This window comes from Stegodyphus dumicola, chromosome X2 (genome assembly GCF_044657685.1).
Source record: "Stegodyphus dumicola isolate Sdum_Otavi_A_Nest chromosome X2, ASM4465768v1".
In the NCBI taxonomy this organism is placed as follows: domain Eukaryota; kingdom Metazoa; phylum Arthropoda; class Arachnida; order Araneae; family Eresidae; genus Stegodyphus; species Stegodyphus dumicola.
The window spans coordinates 140612816-140631507 of NC_140781.1; the positions used below are offsets into that span (position 1 = coordinate 140612816).

The window sequence follows — 18692 nt, forward strand, 5'->3', positions numbered from 1 at the left end:
ATGTTTATTTATGGGAAATTAACAGAATATAACCTATGTTATGAATATAAAGGTAATTTTTATTTTAAACTCTCGCTAATTAAATATAAAACAGTTACAAAAGTCTGAATATTTGGTGTAAAATTCGATTTTTCATTATTAAGATTAAATGCCTTTTCCACCGATTACTTTTCTTGATTTAATAAATCTCCTTTTGGTCTTTCTTACACCTTATACGAGTTTCACCCACTTAATATATACTGTGTGAGAACTCTGGAAAACTTAAGCGACTTCTCGTTATGTTTTGGAAATTACAACAGAGGTTTGGAATAGGTGTAAAAAAACCCTTTTCGGACAAATTAACAGAGTGCACAGCTTGTTCATACAGAATCAGCTAGCATTTATGGCGTAAATCAAAAGTAACGAAATGAATTCACCTCATTTGAATACACTCAAAATTAGCATTCTGGCAGGGAAATCGAAAGGAAGAAAGAAAAGCTAATTATCATAAAATAGCTGGTTAATAAAAATAAATGAGAACTCTACAACCTCAATTCACTATTTTAATTTAGCCATTTTCATTTTTATGCAGCCTTTATATCAAAGTATGCATTTGTTTTGGTGTCAATAAACTTAATTCTTTCATTTTTTACCCGATTACATAACATCACATGCAACAGCTGTAAATATGAAAAACACATGCATATATCCAGCAGCATGTTAATTTCTTTTGAATATATGGTGTCTGTCATCTACAAAAGAAAACTGTAAATTCAAAATATAAGATGTGAACATAGGTCTCCTGTTGAATAATATAAGAAAGTCACACTTTCTGGTATTACTATTATTTTTTATTATTTGTAGGACCTAAGGTGCTACAAATAAAAAATAATAATTAAAAATTAAACATTGTGTAGAGAGTAAAAAGCATAACGCAGAAACTTGCTGAAAAATTAACATGTATATCACTTTGCCTGAGTGTTATGGTCAGAATCCCATTCTGTATATTAATATATGCATTTGACATTATTAGGTATTGCTAATTAAATTAACATTTAAATACTTCAATGAAATATTAAGAAAATGAGAAAAATTATGAATACTACTTACTATATGATATGAATTTTTTAGTAAAAGTAAAGTGAGCTAATTAATAAACAAAGAGCAAAATATATAGTTCCATATTCCTTACGCTGAAGTCTACTTCATGCTGATTATATCATCATTAGTTATGAGGGCAGAACATTTGTGGTCTTCACCTTGCACAATCATGAGGAACATTTTAATAATATAGGAAAATTTCATGTAATGGCTAGTAGCTGAACTGAATGAAATGAGTATTTTAAATTCACTAGAAATTTAGGGTCGTGTAATGTTTAAATATTTCAAGTTTTGGAAGAAACTATTTAAAATGTCTTCTTTTTTGGAGGTGGGTTGCTTTAACTGCTTTTGGGCTACAGATTTCAGCCATATAATCTCATAAATAGGATTAAAAGATTAATTTTTTAACCCAGGCAGATCATATTTCTTCATATGAAATTATTGTTCAAAATTTATTCACTGCCTTACTTATTCATTACACACAGTATATTCATATACTAATTAATCATATATTAATACTATATTCAAATACTAATAATTAAATCCTTAAAAAACGTTCCTCTATTAAAAGGAAAAACATTTTAAAATGTCCAATTGAGCAGTATTTATTTTACCTCAAAATATGTCACTATTGTATTATTTTTCAAATTCGTTATTAATACATGAATTAAGTAAACTCAAGTATTATTTAGAATTGAGAATTAGTGATATGGGATGTTTAGAATGTTCAGGGTTTTATGGAAAAGTACTACTGAATGGTAAAAAGGTTTATTAAAATTCAAATACAGTAATTCAATGATGTAATATACACATATAATTAATATGCACAACAAACGATTAGTATGAAATGCATGACAGAGCAAGAATGAAAACATACATGAATTTACAATAACATAAGTTGCAAAATACACAGAATACAGGAAAACTCGCATAAATTTAAAATAATACGAAACAATTAAGTGTTATGAGTAATAATATTAGTCAGATTTTTCTTTATAGTTAAATCTTCATTTTCATTGCTCTTTTAATATCTTGTGTTGGTGGTTGGCCTGCATGCATTCTTTAAGCGATAATCTCTGTGGCACTTCACCAAACCCTAAATTGTTGAAACAAACATTATCAAATGCTAACTTGTAATGACATTAATACATGCATCATAACAAATACACAATGAATATTAAGAAAATGTTAATGTACCTTTATGTTTATTTCTGGGAAATTAACAGAATATAACCTATGTTATGAATATAAAGGTAATTTTTATTTTAAACTCTCGCTAATTAAATATAAAACAGTTACAAAAGTCTGAATATTTGGTGTAAAATTCGATTTTTCATTATTAAGATTAAATGCCTTTTCCAACCGATTACTTTTCTTGATTTAATAAATCTCCTTTTGGTCTTTCTTACACCTTATACGAGTTTCACCCACTTAATATATACTGTGTAAGAACTCTGGAAAACTTAAGCGACTTCTCGTTATGTTTTGGAAATTACAACAGAGGTTTGGAATAGGTGTAAAAAAACCCTTTTCGGACAAATTAACAGAGTGCACAGCTTGTTCATACAGAATCAGCTAGCATTTATGGCGTAAATCAAAAGTAACGAAATGAATTCACCTCATTTGAATACACTCAAAATTAGCATTCTGGCAGGAAAATCGAAAGGAAGAAAGAAAAGCTAATTATCTAATTATCATAATTGTACCAATATTTCTTGTTTCAATAGTATCAATTATTGAAATATCATAAAAGAGGAATTAGACATTTTTGATTAAACATTCAATTATACATCTATCAATTTCAGTGTTATAGTGTGGCACCAGGGTAACTATGCGAGACACACTAATCCCCTCGAAGATTTTTGATTTACAAAATAATTTTGGCAGTAACTTGTAAAGGCTAAATAATATTATCAAAAAGATACAATTCTTAAGTAATTACGTATATTTTGCAGAAATACTTTGGAACTGTTTGAGCTGGTATTCGTGAGAATCCTTGAGTAATTTTTTGAATGCAGAATAGTTTAACTGAGAAACAACAGAATGCAGCCAAATGATATCCCTAAATATTATTTCATTTCACTTTCTAATGCATGCATAATAGCATTAATTAAGAATTTAATAAAAACATTAAAAATAATTACATGAAGCAAGATCTCTAAAATTTCAAAATTGCATATAAAAATCTAGTTTAATATCTGCAATACATTTTTAACACATCATATTTTCATAAATTTAAATTTACAATCTAAGACTAATTACAATAAAGCATACTTTATGACACAAGAATATGAACTTCCAGATAATGTGTATCATTTAGTCTGAGATTAAAAACTATGCTAGGAAACATTCTGGAAAACCATATTTAATACGTTTTAAACTATTTTACTTTCCTAGATAATCTCATCAAAATTATTAAATATTCATCAATCTTTTGATCGTCAGTTTCTGTTACCTGCCAGCGAGGTAGAATGTATTCACCAAGACACAAAGAATATGTATTATATACATGTAAAATATAGAAAATACAGTGGCTTTGCTCTGCGCGAGCATGCAACCTATAATTAACTTACTGCAGTTTCAGGATCTTATCCTAGACCAGTACTTTCGAGAACATTCTGGCATGTTATATAACTGCTAGTACACATACTGAATACGTGCCATTTTTCATCAGACTGCTTTCTTCTACCGCTGCTACAAGACCTTGCAGCTGCTCCTCCCATCTTGTTCTTTCCTTTGTTAAAGCAGATATGACGTAAAGTCTAAATTTAATCTTACTTAGTTTAAATCAATATTGAATATATAATTTTGAGAATTTCATCTAAAGACAAAATGATCTGCTGAGAGAATTGAATAAAGATGTGGGATCTAAAAAGCTAAATCCTTCTTTGTCGTCATTTTGCAACCTTCTATCCAGCCATAACAATGCCTGGCCTATGATGTAGTTATATTGTCAAGCTTTGGTCATTCCTGTGCCTGCCAAAATATTACATATACACGTATGAAAATTATTAATATAAGCTACATAATGTAATATTAATAATTTTCATACGTGTATAATTTTCTAATGATTGTTTTGTCACAGTAATTACAATAAAAGTCTGAAATATTGCCATGTCTTGCAAAATATCAACTAAATCTGTACACAAGATAAGAAATATCAACTAAATCTATACACAAGACTTTTCCATTAAAAATTTCTGTGCAGACCTGATAATCATTATATATACTGCTCTTTGTATAATGTACTGAACTGTAAAGCTCCAGGTATACAAAACATTTCAAGACACTCGATATTTATTCTGTTGCAGAAGCAAACTGTTTATTTTCAATATATATAATAATAAGCAAAGATGATACGTGACAAATCTTTCAGTTCTATAATTTGTATATCTAATATTCAGTGCACTATTATGTTAATAAGCAATCTTTATTCTCAAATCCTTGCATTATATGTTGGTGATTATGGGTGGTCTATTATTCATCTGTTTTCTTATCCGTCATGGCGACTACACTAAGTCTGTTAATCAAAGCTCAAATGTATGCCTGTCTCGTGTAATTTTAAAGAAATATTTGAAGGAAAGATAGGTTAAATTACATAATAATTATACATACTTTGCCTGTGTGTTTACAGTCAGACATAATATTCAACAACTAATATACTTGAAAATGCCCAAGTGGGATTTGAATGGCTTCAATAACATATACTGTAAAATTAAATAAAAGTATTATAAAAATATTGCACCCATTTGGATGGCTTAAATAATATTTGTGTAATAAAAGAACATTTTAGGTTTGATATTAACTAATTAATTGTTTTTTTTTTTTTATTTTATCTCTTTGACCTTTAAAATGAAGAGGTAATGTTTCTAGTTGATATTATGTGAAAACCTGAAAAGCAAACAAAAACTACACTAAATCTAAAAATGTTTCCAAAGTTCACACATCTGCAAGAAACTAATAAGGTCAACAATGCCTGATTAACTGAATTTGTTGGCAGATGATGATTCAAATCTGAATATAGAAGACATGTAAACAGTATAAAAGCATATCAAATTTATATCAGTGTATGAGTCATCATATGTGTGAATGAGTGCGTACTATAAATTATGTACAAGTCTTACTCTGAACTATTTAGTATGCTTATACACTAATTTTTGCATTTTCTTAATTCATATTTTTAATTAGCATTATTACAAAATTAAATAATATCTGTAATAATTGTAACTGAAACAATTGTATTTGAAATTTCACCTCTTTCATAATAACCACAATTGCCTAGTACATATTCATTAGCAAAGCATACAATTAAGTGCTTCACAGTATTATTAACAGTAAGGATGCTATCACACGTCAGTTTGTTTCGGAAGAATAACTGTTTGGCACAATTTTTCTGCTTTGTCACAACAGCCAATTATCATAGATCACTTTGGGGTTAACATGGGAAACTGGTTCCCCTTTACAAACAAGCTGATAGTTGATTGATTGAAAACGAACAATTTGCAATTTTTTTAGAACGGAAGGAAAACGTTGCATGTCTTTCTTTCAATAGTAAACCAGGCAGAAAAATTGTCCGAAACAAGTTGTTCATGTGAAACAAATGCCGTGTGATAAGGGTCTCAGACATCATTACTTACATCTAACATTTCACTTCCAGAAACAAGGGTCAAAATTTTTCAGCTGCCATCCACTGTGCCAATGCCTGAAATTAAAAAAATCATTTTATAAAAATCTTTAAAAGGATGATTCAAGTATTGAAAAATCTTAGATCATAACTTGGTCATACACACAAAATATATTATTTTTTATACCAATAAAATAATATGTTGTTCAGTGCTGAATGAATTATTTAACAATAGGAGAGGGTCAATGGTTGTGAAATCACATCATAATAATAAGAGAATTTATAAAAAATGAAATAAGGGGTTTTATTTAAATTTTATTATTTAGTTAAGAATAATTATCCTACTAACTTTAATTCATATATTCAACTCTGAAACACACTTTCTACAACTTATCTTTGGCTACTATAGTCTGTGTAGTCAGCTTGACAGATACAGTCAGCAAATGATGATTGACAGTCATAATTGTTATCTTGTCTTCCTGGTACATGTGCAGTACACGTACATGTTTTCCTACAACTTGCATGATTGCATACATACTTTTTCACAGCAGAAATATACAATTTTATGAAGAACTAATTTGCAATAATATATAGCATACATGAAAACAATCCAAGCATACTTTATATTAAAGTGCAATTTTATGTAATCATTGATGAAAATTACATACATCAAAATATACTTTATTGTTGACTTTACTATTACTTTAGGATTATTAAAAATCATCATCAATTCCTACATGCTGTACAATCATCTGCCTTTTAAAAATAGAACTTGTTACATTTAATATTTCAACAGGTTTTTCTATTCAATAGATATTTGATAATATAAGGAGTTAAGTAAATTTGAGCTAATTATATTTTATTTTTACCAATTCTTTACAGTTATACCACAATTCATTACATTATTTTATATTAACTTCAACCAAAACATTTCAGCACATTTTGAGATAAAAGACTCAAGTACCTTGCATCAGTTTTAGCTGTAAAATTACCCCTGCTAAAAATGCCCCGTAGAAACCCATAAAATTTTTTACGGGGAATTGGCCTACGGGTACCCGTACAGCTCTGTGGGTACCCGTAGGCCAAATCCCCGTAAAAACCCACAGACAGAAACCCGTATGGTTGTACGGGTACCCGTAGGCCAAATCCCCGTAAAAACCCATAGAAAGAAACCCGTATGGTTGTACGGGTACCCGTAGGCCAAATCCCCGTAAAAACTCATAGAAAGAAACCCGTACGTTTGTACGGGTACCCGTAGGCCAAATTCCCGTAAAAACCCATAAAAAGAAACCCGTACGATTGTACGGGTACCCATAGGCCGTATACCCGTAAAAACCCATAGAAAGAAACCTGCACGGCTGTATAGGTACCTGTAGGTGAAATACCCGTAAAAAACCTGTAAACAGAAACCCGAACGACTGTACGGTTACGAGTAGGCCAAATCTCTGTAGAACTGTAGGCACTATAAACAAAATCCCAGTAAAAACCCATAGCCAAAAATCAAAACTTTATATGCATATCCATTGGCCAAATTTCCATTAAAAAAATGGATATTCCGTAGGGTAATGCTTTGTAAAAACCAGTAAACAAAAGCATGTACACCTATACAGGCACCCATATGCCAAATCCTGTAAAAACCACTACACAAAAATCCACAGACCAATAAAGGTACCTCTTGGAAAAATCGCTGCACAAAACCCATAAACAGAACCAATAGCATTATACCATAGTGGAGTATCCATATATAGAATCGTGCATAGAACGGGTATCCATATACAGAATCCCTATAAAAAACAATACACAAAAATAGAACTGTAAATCAAATTTCCATAAAAACATAAACCAGCAGAAGTACATAATTAACACTGATGAAATGTACAGAACTAAATTGCGGAGAAAGCATGTAAAGCAATTTTAAATAAAACTCAAGGTGAATAAATAAAAATTTTAAAATATCTAGAAGCCTACGAGCCCGTCCTTCTTAATGCACGTCAATATCTATAAACATATTACAAAATATTTGTATAAATTCTCTTTACAAAATTTTAAACTACCTTTATATAATTCTGAAAATAAAATGAATAGAAAGATAATAACCAAAGTCATGATTCACAACCATCGAATGATAAATGTACATATACATATGTAAGAAAAATAAGGAATATGCAAAAGATTAAATTAGCAGCGTAAAATTAATTTTCCTTCTCTATTCTAAAAACAGTAATCTTTCTGCACTGCATCATTTGGAGATTAATTCATGTCATATGACTCTTACATAATTTGATGTTGTAAAAGAAACTAAAACTCAAACAGCCAATAGTAATTTTACAGCAGCATTAACTATCAAAGACGAGTAAAAATGCATCGAGAACCAAAATTAACTCGGTCTGAATTAAGATTTCACCCTTAACATAACACATTTGCTTTTTACGCTTTGTATTAGCTGGATTGCAGTCTGTTTGCTCCTTGTTTCTTACTACAGTCAAAAATCGTTAATTCGGACACCCATAATCTGGACCTCAAAGCTAAAAGTTTTCTGCGCATGCGCCGCGTTGACGCATGTGCATAGGTGTTTACGTGTGCGCGTAAGACCTTTACGCGCACGCGCATATGTGTGTGCGCAAGTGCTGAATACGTTTTCGCGTGCGCGTTTAACGGACGGTATAAACTAAAATTATACAATTATCTATTTCAGTAAATGTTGATGCTTGCGTTATTCCTTAATCTTCGAATTGGATGCAGCTTATTATTTTTTGCAGACTGTAAGAGCAATTTTATAAAAGTAAACTTGAACTTTCGATTATGTCAATTTCTGATTCTGGAGCTCCCAAAGGATCTACAAAACGAAAGTATGTCTCGATGTCCGTCAAACAAAAAGTGGAATTGCTGCAAAAAATGGATAAAGACATGAAGAAGGTGACAGAGAGGTTAGTGAAAATGAAAAAATTTCGATTGACAAGTTAGTCGGTATTCTCAGCACAGCAATTACGGGACTTGAACAGCGGAGCTTTTTAACTGAACAAGAAGTTATGTCTGTTTATAGAATTAAAGAGAAAGTATTATCACATAAAACGAAACAACTTACATTGAAAGAAATGTTTAATAAAGTAAACAAATAAATATTAAGCTTCTTTTTTTTGTAAATTTTGATACCCTTTAGATCATAATTGTTCTTTATTTCCTAAAATACGGTTTCATATTTTTAATTTTAGAATTTGTGCGTGCCATCTTACGAGATTTAAACTGATGATCTATAATCTGGAAAAATCGATAATCCGGAATCGCCGAAGTCCCGACGAGTCCGGATTAATGACTTTTGACTGTACACATTTATCAAAAATGTTAATTTTTGGAATAGGCATAAATAATGTGCCAACTTGTTTGTGGCTGCAACATATTTGCTGAAAGAAAAGTTGAATTAAATCTACCTCGACTGCCAAATTTCTTATTCATTGTGGATTGGAGTTTCAACATCTCTAAGCCATCAAAATTCTTGCTGTTCATTACGGATTCAGCTGCTTGTATTCGACTACAGAATCTATTACATATATATATATAATATCATTTCATTTGATGGTTGCGAATCCTTACTTTGACTGTATATATATTATTGATTTCATTATAAATATATACATATAGTACTGTACCTCACTCCATATATTTGTATTTCAGTTCTTTAATTGGGAAATTAAACAATTGTATTTAATCACATCAGCTTGTTTAACAATTTGATACCTAATGAGAAACGTATTGCCAAAGGATGGTACTTTCTAGCATCTGCTTAAATTTTAAGTTACCTACAATGCACTAAACCAAATTAAAAAACAAAACTAGAAAAAACCCAAATTTTCAGGAAGAGAAACATTATTAACAAGCAAGCAAAAAGAATACGGGACTTGCAAATTAGAAACTTAACATAGAGTTCAAATTTAGCATACTTGCTATCCCCTTAAAGCTCGCTTACCAATGATAGTAACACCCTGCAGCTTATTATGACATGCATACACATAGATGTTTTGTGTGGAAGAAAGGATGAATCCAAGAATATAATGTAGTGAAGAAATAATAATATACAAACACTGTGTCGATCCCTTATTACAATACTTTGAATGTTACCTGTATCTCTCAAAAGATAAATGAAACATGAAGATAACATATAATAAACTTAATAGTACCCAAAATACAATAAATTATATTGTAACAAAATGAATTTTAAAAAATTTACAAGTTTCAACAAATACCAATTCTCAACGCACAGTTCAGGAATTAAGAAAATATCTCATAGCGTATAATGTTTTATTCCGTATCTCACTTTTAGTGCTATATAATCTTCCACAGATTTTATATAAATAAAATCTATAACATAATGGGTATTTATAGTATATGTAGTTCTTGATGTATAAAAGATAAACTTTCGTACTGTAAAAATTCCATCTATGTGAATAAGTATGAATATACTCATATACACATAATTATACTAAATAACTAATTTAATGAAACTAAATTCCTATAGAAAAATGGGGAAAGTGTAGAATCGCCCACTGCTTGGCGTGTTTTTAAGAATTGCACATACTCGGTATCCACGTACACATCGACCTATTTTCACTTAAAAAAAATCTCAGAATTGCACAAAAATGCCATTGTGCACTCCTTTGACTTTATTCATGTACACATCAACCTATTTTCACTTTAAAAGTCAAAAGAAAATTGACAAAAATCCAATTCCTTTTACTTTTGTACAAAGTGCCAAATAAATATGTGGGCGATTCTGCACTTTACCCGAAAAAATATATAAAAATACTATTTACCTATATATATTAATAATTTATTATTACACAAGGTTTTTCATATATCATCTCAAGGGAGCATAAATTTAATTAAAGCGATGCATTATTGGAATAAATTTGAGTCAGTGTTTTAGGTGCAAGTTATTTAGATTTCTATTGTAGAAAGAATACTTGAAATAATGTATAGAAATATTATTTTGAACCATAAAAATTCTCAATAGTAAAATTTAAAGTACTGAAAAGGTAGCTATTGTTTTTGACAGTAGATTATATAATATAAAAATACCTCATGCCGAGCATTTTCTGAAATTACAATGCTAAATGAAATTGATATAGTGCAGTATTTAGCAATAATAACTTTTTGTAAACAAATGTGGCTATATTCGCTTAATTGTAATGACAGTAATTTTAACTGCATTTGTATAAGGCTGTACAGAAGATTTATTTATATGGGTTTTCATCCGCAGAGAACAACCGGATTCCCTGTGGAAGTGCTTCCGAAAATAATGTTTAAATATTACTCTAACTATATTTGAAAGCAATGCTATAACAGTGCCCTTATGACTCATGATCCGAAGAGCTTTGGTTTTAAATGTCTCGTAAAAACTTTCAATTACTTCTGCAAAATTCATACCCACGTAAAAATTACTACACCGAAGTCAATTGATTATACAGCAAAACGTTCCTAAAACAATCAACTCCACAATTCGAGGTAATGCCAGTTTCCTGTAGCCTGACAAAACTATGAATGATTTTTAAGTCCTGTTATTTAATTATTGTCCTGACAAATGTGCCATTATCAGAGGTGGTCATTTAAGAAAATAACCACTATATGAGGTTTCAACTTAATGTAATTTTTTTATAATTCACTTTTTAATAATAAATAAATAATTCACTTTTTATACTCCCAAGACTAGTACATTTAATATTACATAAATCTTATTCACAAATCTATTTCTATTTCAAAAGCAATTTATGAAAAACACATTTGAAATTTTCTTCATCAAACTAATAATAATGAAAATTAAAGTATGCATAAAAATGATTATATGTGTTTTAACAAAATAGCACAAAATATTTAATGTAAAAATGTGGTTCTAGTATCATACTAGTACAGAAAAATAGACCAAAAAGGAAAAACAATGTAAGCTACTATGATCATCTAAATTTTCACATAATTTTAGTAGTGGAATAAAGATTCCTTAAGCTTGTATGTCTTGTCTACCCCATTCAATAAGTAATAAACACATTAAATACTTCAAAGTTTATTTCATTAATAAGACTTACCTTTTTTGCTCGCGAAATATAATTAGTACATTTTTTAAAACATAAAAAAACATTCTTTTTGCTCGGCCACATCACATTAGTCGAAAAATTAAAAATTGAATCATGCAAGATCATTTTTAAGTAAGGTATGCTCAAATTTATTAGTACATAATATTCAAATGATAAAGCATCTACATGAACAAGCTTTAAAAAAGTATTTCTAAACTGTAATCAAAAAAATTAATTTTCCAAAATACAGTTTCAGTAGAATGCAAAAACTACATTTCTGCATCTGCACACTGAAAGAAATTATCAAGCCTGAAATTATCACTTTTCAGTCTTTAAGCACATTGTTTTTCAGGACAAAAGTAAAGATGGAAAATCAATTTCACGCTCAGAAACTCCATTTCACAACTAGTCAGTTATCAGCAACGTTCTCTCAAACATTAGACACGATTACAAGTGCATGGCTTTAGTGGTATATTCATAGTCAGTGCTGGTATTTTATTATTTATTACTAATTTCTAAACAGTAAAACATAGTAAAATTTGTAATACAGTAAATCCTAGTAAATAATATACTGCATTACTTCAACTACGAAGAAAATAACACCACCATCACACAACAATAACTAGAGCAGCGCCATATTGCTTGTTTGGGAAACTTCTAAGAGTGGGGGAGGGAGGGGGAATTTTTTTTTTTTTCACGTCAGCGTTAACAGGGAGAAAAGTTTTGCGAATGTGAATGAACTTGTTCGCGTTAAAGAGATGTTGGTTGATATCGGAGTTTATTTGTAATATCAGAAATGTAAGTGCTTATGTGTGTGTATTCAGAGAACCAACTCGTAGCAAAAACCACCTCCCTAAGACGACCGCCTCTGAAAGAAACCAGTATTTCTGAAAACATAAGTATACTTTGGTATTAAATATTCCCTCTGTAAAGCGACCATTCACAAAGAAAATTCTGCAAGTGTGTCTGGTCGCCTTAGAGACATTCATTCCGTAGATGCAATCTCCCTAAGACGACCACCTCTAAAAGATAAACGTATATCTGAGAACGTGAGTATCTATTGGTATTGAGCATCACCTCTCTAAGGCGACCACTTACAAAGATGAATTTTTATTTGCGGCTGGTCGCCTTGGAGAGACCTCGTTGTGTGTGGTGTATATGATTACTGTTATTGTTTCCGAAAAAAAATTTAAATCAAATAAATAAGCATATTTAGTAAAAACCCTCTCTAAAACGACCACCTGCGTTTCTAGGTTACTCTGGTGGTCTTAAAGAGATCATATTTTCATTCTGTTAATTTTATTGTTTACAAGAAGTATATTAACGTCAGATAAAAAAATAGCACAAACCCATATAAACCAACAAAAGATTTATTATTATATTGATACCAGTAAGAAAACCAGTAAAAGTCAATATAAACCTATACAAACCAGTACAAAGTTCTGCCATTGAATGTTGGTTGTATGGGTGTCAATTGATACCAGTAAGAAAAACCCACAGAGATCAATAGAAACCAGTAAAAGTCAATAGAGACCATCAAAAATTCTATAGGTACCAGTAGAAAGTTTTACTGGTTTCTATGGGTCATTTTGAAACCAGTAAAAAAAACCCACACAGACCAACAGAAACCAGTAAAAGTCAATAGAAACCCATAAAATCTTATGGGTACCCATAAAAAGTTTTACTGGTTTCTATGGGGCATTTTTAGTAGGGACGCTAATAACGTTCTTCTTGAAGTTTCTCGAAAATGATGTTTCTTTTCGAAAAAATTAAAACAGTAAGGAAACAAATTTCTTAAAACATCTTTCTTAATGCTACATTATATAGAAATTTAGGAAATGTTAAAAAATGTTAATGAACTGTATATGTGTTAAAATACAATATATCACATATTGCACATACAACACATCAAATTTACTGAAATGGGAAAATATATACATACCTGAAAGCAATCTCGCAATAGCATTTGGTTTGAAGCTCGCGCTATCCACTGGGGCATCTGCATTTACGCTACTTCCTTTACCCATTTTGTGCACTCTTCAATCGAATTTAAACTTGATCGTATCGTTCAACTTTCCAGTTTTTGGAGCAGTACAGGAAAAAAATCTAATTTTACACAGTAATTACTTTACATTGCACATATACTCTACGAAGACTTAAACGCCGGATTTGTTTACAATCAGATGGCGGTACATCTACCACATACCGTATTTATCCTCTTTTCAAATCGCGCCAATATAATAATTACGCATTATTTGTTTCTGGGCATGCGCAGTATGCGACATTCGTTTAACACTGTTCAACTCAATGTGCGGTTTGCCATTACGCGCCCGGGGACATATGTCCCCCCTTGCCAAAGGCTTAGCGCCGTTTTTCAGCGCCCGGGGACAACTGAAAATTTTGCGCCCCTCTCTGTGTGCCACGAATGGATAACACTTCATTCTAAAATTTTGTATCATCAATTTAGCGCCCCCTGGATGCTGCGCCCGGGGACAGATGTCCCCCTTTGCCCCACCCTAGCTACGCCACTGCCCCTTGCCCCACCCTAGCTACGCCACTGTGTTAACAACTCGAAAGCGGATACACTCGCGAAAAACTTCATGTCGCAAGTGCTTCGGGATCTGGGGAAGGGGAAAAGCGGGAACTTGTTAGGCGAGTTTGAATTAAAGAGACACGGCCAGCAATGCCTCTGAGGAGAAACTTTTATAAATATAATAAGATTGCATTAACTTTAATTGTTATGATAACTAATGAAAAAGCATTAAGTCCTCTTAAAGAGATTGACTCTAAATTAAGTAATCCTTGCACTAGAACCCTTTTAAGAAGGGAAGAAAGATGTGCTTAGAACCTGATAACAACCGCTTACGGTTGAAAGAAGTAAGATTGCTCAATTACGGGACAAAGAGAGAGTGACCCTGAGGGAAGCTGAAAGATCAGCGAATTCACTCAGGCGGGGGGGGGGCGATCGAACGAGTGTATTGAAACCTTCGAGGCGCCTCGTCTCCATAACAACGCCTCTTAGGACAAGGAAGCGCATTAAGCAGCGTTCAGACATGGGCGTAAAGCACATAGAGGCATAGTCATAAGGGCATAAAATACGGGACATCGTTCACACCTGCGAGACGGGTCTAAGCTGTGGCCAATGAGAGAAGCTAAATTTGCGCATGCGTGGATGTGCCTACACCTTTCGCGTGCTGTTTTCTAGCTCAATTGATTTCTCACGCTCACTCTGCTCGTTTTCATTATTTTGTGTCAGGCTTTTTCAACTCAACACAAAGTTTTACTGGTTCAACAGAATGCTCTTTTATCTGCCCTTCTTATAAGCCAAGAGGCAACGGAAGAAGGTCAAAAAGAAAAATAACGAAATGGTCTAGAGATTTTTTTTTTTTTTTTGGAAAGACCAATACTTAGTTGGCACATATCTTTTTGTGCAAAGCATTATGGAATATTTCTGCATTTTCCTGTAATACTCTCTATACTATAAACATACACATGCATATTTATATACTATATAAAATCTTCTTCAATTTTTATATATAATTTCTCTTAGGAGAAATGCGATATTCTAAATATGCCTAATTAAAAAAAATCTTGAGGATAACTAACAGATAGCCTGTATATAATATTTTTCCATTTTGCAGGTGTGAAAGCAGTTAAGCTAAAAACAGTACTTACCATACATTATTATTATTATTATTATTAATTTTCAATCAAAAGGAACATGTTTCTGTGACAGTGAAACATGTGTGCTTAGCACTCCTTATTCACTGTCCCTGTGGATCACTATAGTAGTTTGCTGCACTACCAGTATCAATTATCACTAGTACTAGTATCCCACAACTGGTCACAATGACCAGCAACCACAACTAGTACAATACTAGGAAACGTTCACCCAACAATGTATTTTATGCTCAATCATTAAATACATTTTGCTGTCTTGCCAGCTGTTTGTATACATCTATTTTTAATAATTTGCATGTATAAGCCGCACCCCTGAATTTAATTTCAACATATGTTGTCATTTCCATTTATGACCAAATCTCAAAAGTAATTTCACATTGACAAATTTTAGGTACCCAAGTCTTCAAATACATCAAAATTATAAACATTCATACCTTATCCAGAAATTTCTATCTGAGAAATAGCATGCATTTAATGATCAAAACTCCATTCAAATGATAGTAATAAAGAGTGAATAATAATAACAAATACTATTCATTAAATTATAGTCCATGTTATGAATTATGTGTGCTATTTACTTTCATTAAAAGTAAATTCCTTTCATGGAGAACGTAATTAAAAAACAGAACAGAACTTCAACAGGAGACAAAACTGTCTAGACTGTTGACTGTTGTTTTAAAGATATTTCACTACATTTTTTCTTTCTTGGAATTCATAAGAGCATTTTCTCAAAAGATTAATCTTTTATTACTTATACAAAGCTTACACCATTGAATTGACTATTGTGACTATTCTTAAATAAGTGAAAAATAATTTTTCTCTTTTTTTAAATATTTTTACTGTTAAAAAAACAGCAGATTCTTGATATTGATTTGATGTTTTAGTAAAATTAATTCATGAAGTTTGCTTGGAAAGAAAATCAGCATTTGAAGCAAATAGCAATACAATATTTCCAGCTTTTTAAATAAATTTATTCTTAAATACAAAAATAATTAAACAGGAAAATAATTATAGTCAGAAAGAAAGTAATAATAATAATTTACACAGAAAAAATAAAATTTTTGCAAGCATGCATTTTTTACAGAATTCTCATAATAAAATGAAAAATATTGGATGGGATCAATCATCTACAGGATCATACACAGCGTGCATAATCCTGAGCTTAACTTTCGCTTTACGAGTTTCATGCATATTTTTCAAGATAAATTGAAAAACTCATTAAAAAAAAGCATTAAAAACTCATTAAAAAATGCATGTCGAGATCAACTCTTTATTTCGTTCGGATACGATTACAACTCAATATTTTGTTCGGATACGATTACAACTCATTATTTTGTTTGGATACGATTACAACTCATTCTGATACGATGCGTTCCATATTAAAAAAAAACGTCGCCTTCGATGTGACAGAGAAATCGTCTAAAGAAAGCCGCTTCGTTTTAGCTTCGCTCTGATTGGTCGACGCTTATCCCAAACTCGGCGTAAAGTTGAAAACTTGGAACCCTATGCCACGAGCCCTAAACTAGATTCTGTGACGTAGCAGTGACTGGTTGCCCTGGCAACGGAGCTCGGCTTTAACCACTTATGCCCTTTACGCCCTCGTCTGAACGGGGCCTTATATGCGTTCTCCAGAATAGCTCCGGGTCTATTTTTTGAGGATGCAATTCCCGGATGATAAACAGGGAGGCTGTGGAGTACGGGGCTTCCGATCGAAGGAATCTTTTGGAAAAAGTTTGCCGAAAGTCGCTGTATAAAGCGATTTATTTTATCTCTTTCTTGTGGGTTGGGTTCAAAGTCTTATTCAAGATTTTGCGGAGCTTATTCCGCTCTCTGATTTGCTCTCGAATAAGAGTGGGTAGTCTATCCACACCGTGATTGGCCGTGAGTTTACGAGTGGCACTGGTAATTGCCATAGCGGGTGCAACAGCTATCAAAACCACCTTACGCTCCTTTTTCACTACAAATAGCGACCTGTTACTTGATAACAAAATCCTGCTCTACAAATCTATGATAAGGCCTGTTCTTACATATGCGTGTCCCATCTGGGGCCCATCTGCACTAACAGAAAACATGTTCAAATTTTTCAATCCAAAATTGCTTCGGCAAATATTAAAAGCTCCGTGGTTCGTACGGAACGAAGAGATTCATAATGACCTCAAAATTATGCCCATTAATCGCTTTATACAGCGACTTTCGGAAAAAAAATTTCAGAAATATTCAACATGTTGCTAATCCTGTGCTTCATATGCTACCCGTATATGATCCTGCTGTCGCTTCTTCCCGGAAAAGACCCCGAGCGGTTCTTAACCCGGAATATTCAGCTCTCCCATTTAAAGGGGCTAGGTATGAGCACACTGACGGCCATGTGAATAACTACCTCTCGTTCCTTAATCCCCACCTCCCGCCTCTAAAGTTCTTTAATGCACACAGCATTAACCTGAGGAACCTACTTTAACGTTTCTTTAATAAGAAACATCACAGCCTAAAAGGACTGAATTAAATCACTTTAACTTTTGAAATGCATTAAACTGAAAAAGATTTTTAAAATACAGTTCTTTTCTTCCTTTAAAAACGGAACTTTCTTAGGCGTTTAACAACGTCATTTTCGGCCTTTAAATACCGCATTGAATAGCGGTCAAAAACGAAACTTCTCCCTCCCAGCTGATCACTGGCAGAACTACTTTTTCGACCTGTAACCAGGTTCCCCCCTCCCTCCCATCCCTGAAGAAAGCGCATCGGAAACGATTGCTCTCCCCTGCGTATTCTTCGCTTCTGACGTATGCAAAACACGATTATCAAGGTTCAAGGAAACTTCACCTTTTATTTATCTAGTCAAAATTTTTAATGACTGCCCCTATCTAAATTATTCTGGCCCTTTTTTAGCGCGAAATTAAGACCTTCTGAGTTTTTTGCCTTTTTTTTGTCTCAGTGTGAAGGCTTTTATCCCAAGTCATTCGGCTTCTCAAAATTTTTACCCTATTAGACAATCCCCTCTTTTTGATGATCTGAATTCCTTTGAAGATGTGGAGGTAAAGGCGTAATTGCCTATGAACTCCGTAAATTGCACTTCCTTGATCCCTGATCCTTGACTGGTAATTGCAGGGTTAATAGAATTGGTAAGTCTGTCAATAGCAACATGTATATACTGCGAAGTCAAACTTTCGTTTGAAGAACTATGTTTTTGCTATTTAAATTTTTTTTTACTATTACACTATATATTTATAGCTGCGAAACAACTGTAAATT

At 32.1% G+C, this 18692-nt stretch overlaps 1 long non-coding RNA gene across 2 annotated transcripts; it reads right to left on the minus strand.

The window, feature by feature from the left end:
• Nucleotides 1-1832: 1832 nt before the first annotated feature.
• Nucleotides 1833-12436, minus strand: LOC118194965 (uncharacterized). 2 transcript variants are annotated; one of them, XR_015038870.1, is made up of 3 exons: nt 12347-12436; nt 5718-5782; nt 1833-2176 (listed from the first exon to the last, which is right to left on the minus strand). It is a non-coding gene; the product is annotated as an uncharacterized LOC118194965 (long non-coding RNA). The 2 variants fall into 2 exon arrangements; XR_015038871.1 differs by having other exon boundaries at nt 11779-12412.
• Nucleotides 12437-18692: the final 6256 nt, after the last annotated feature.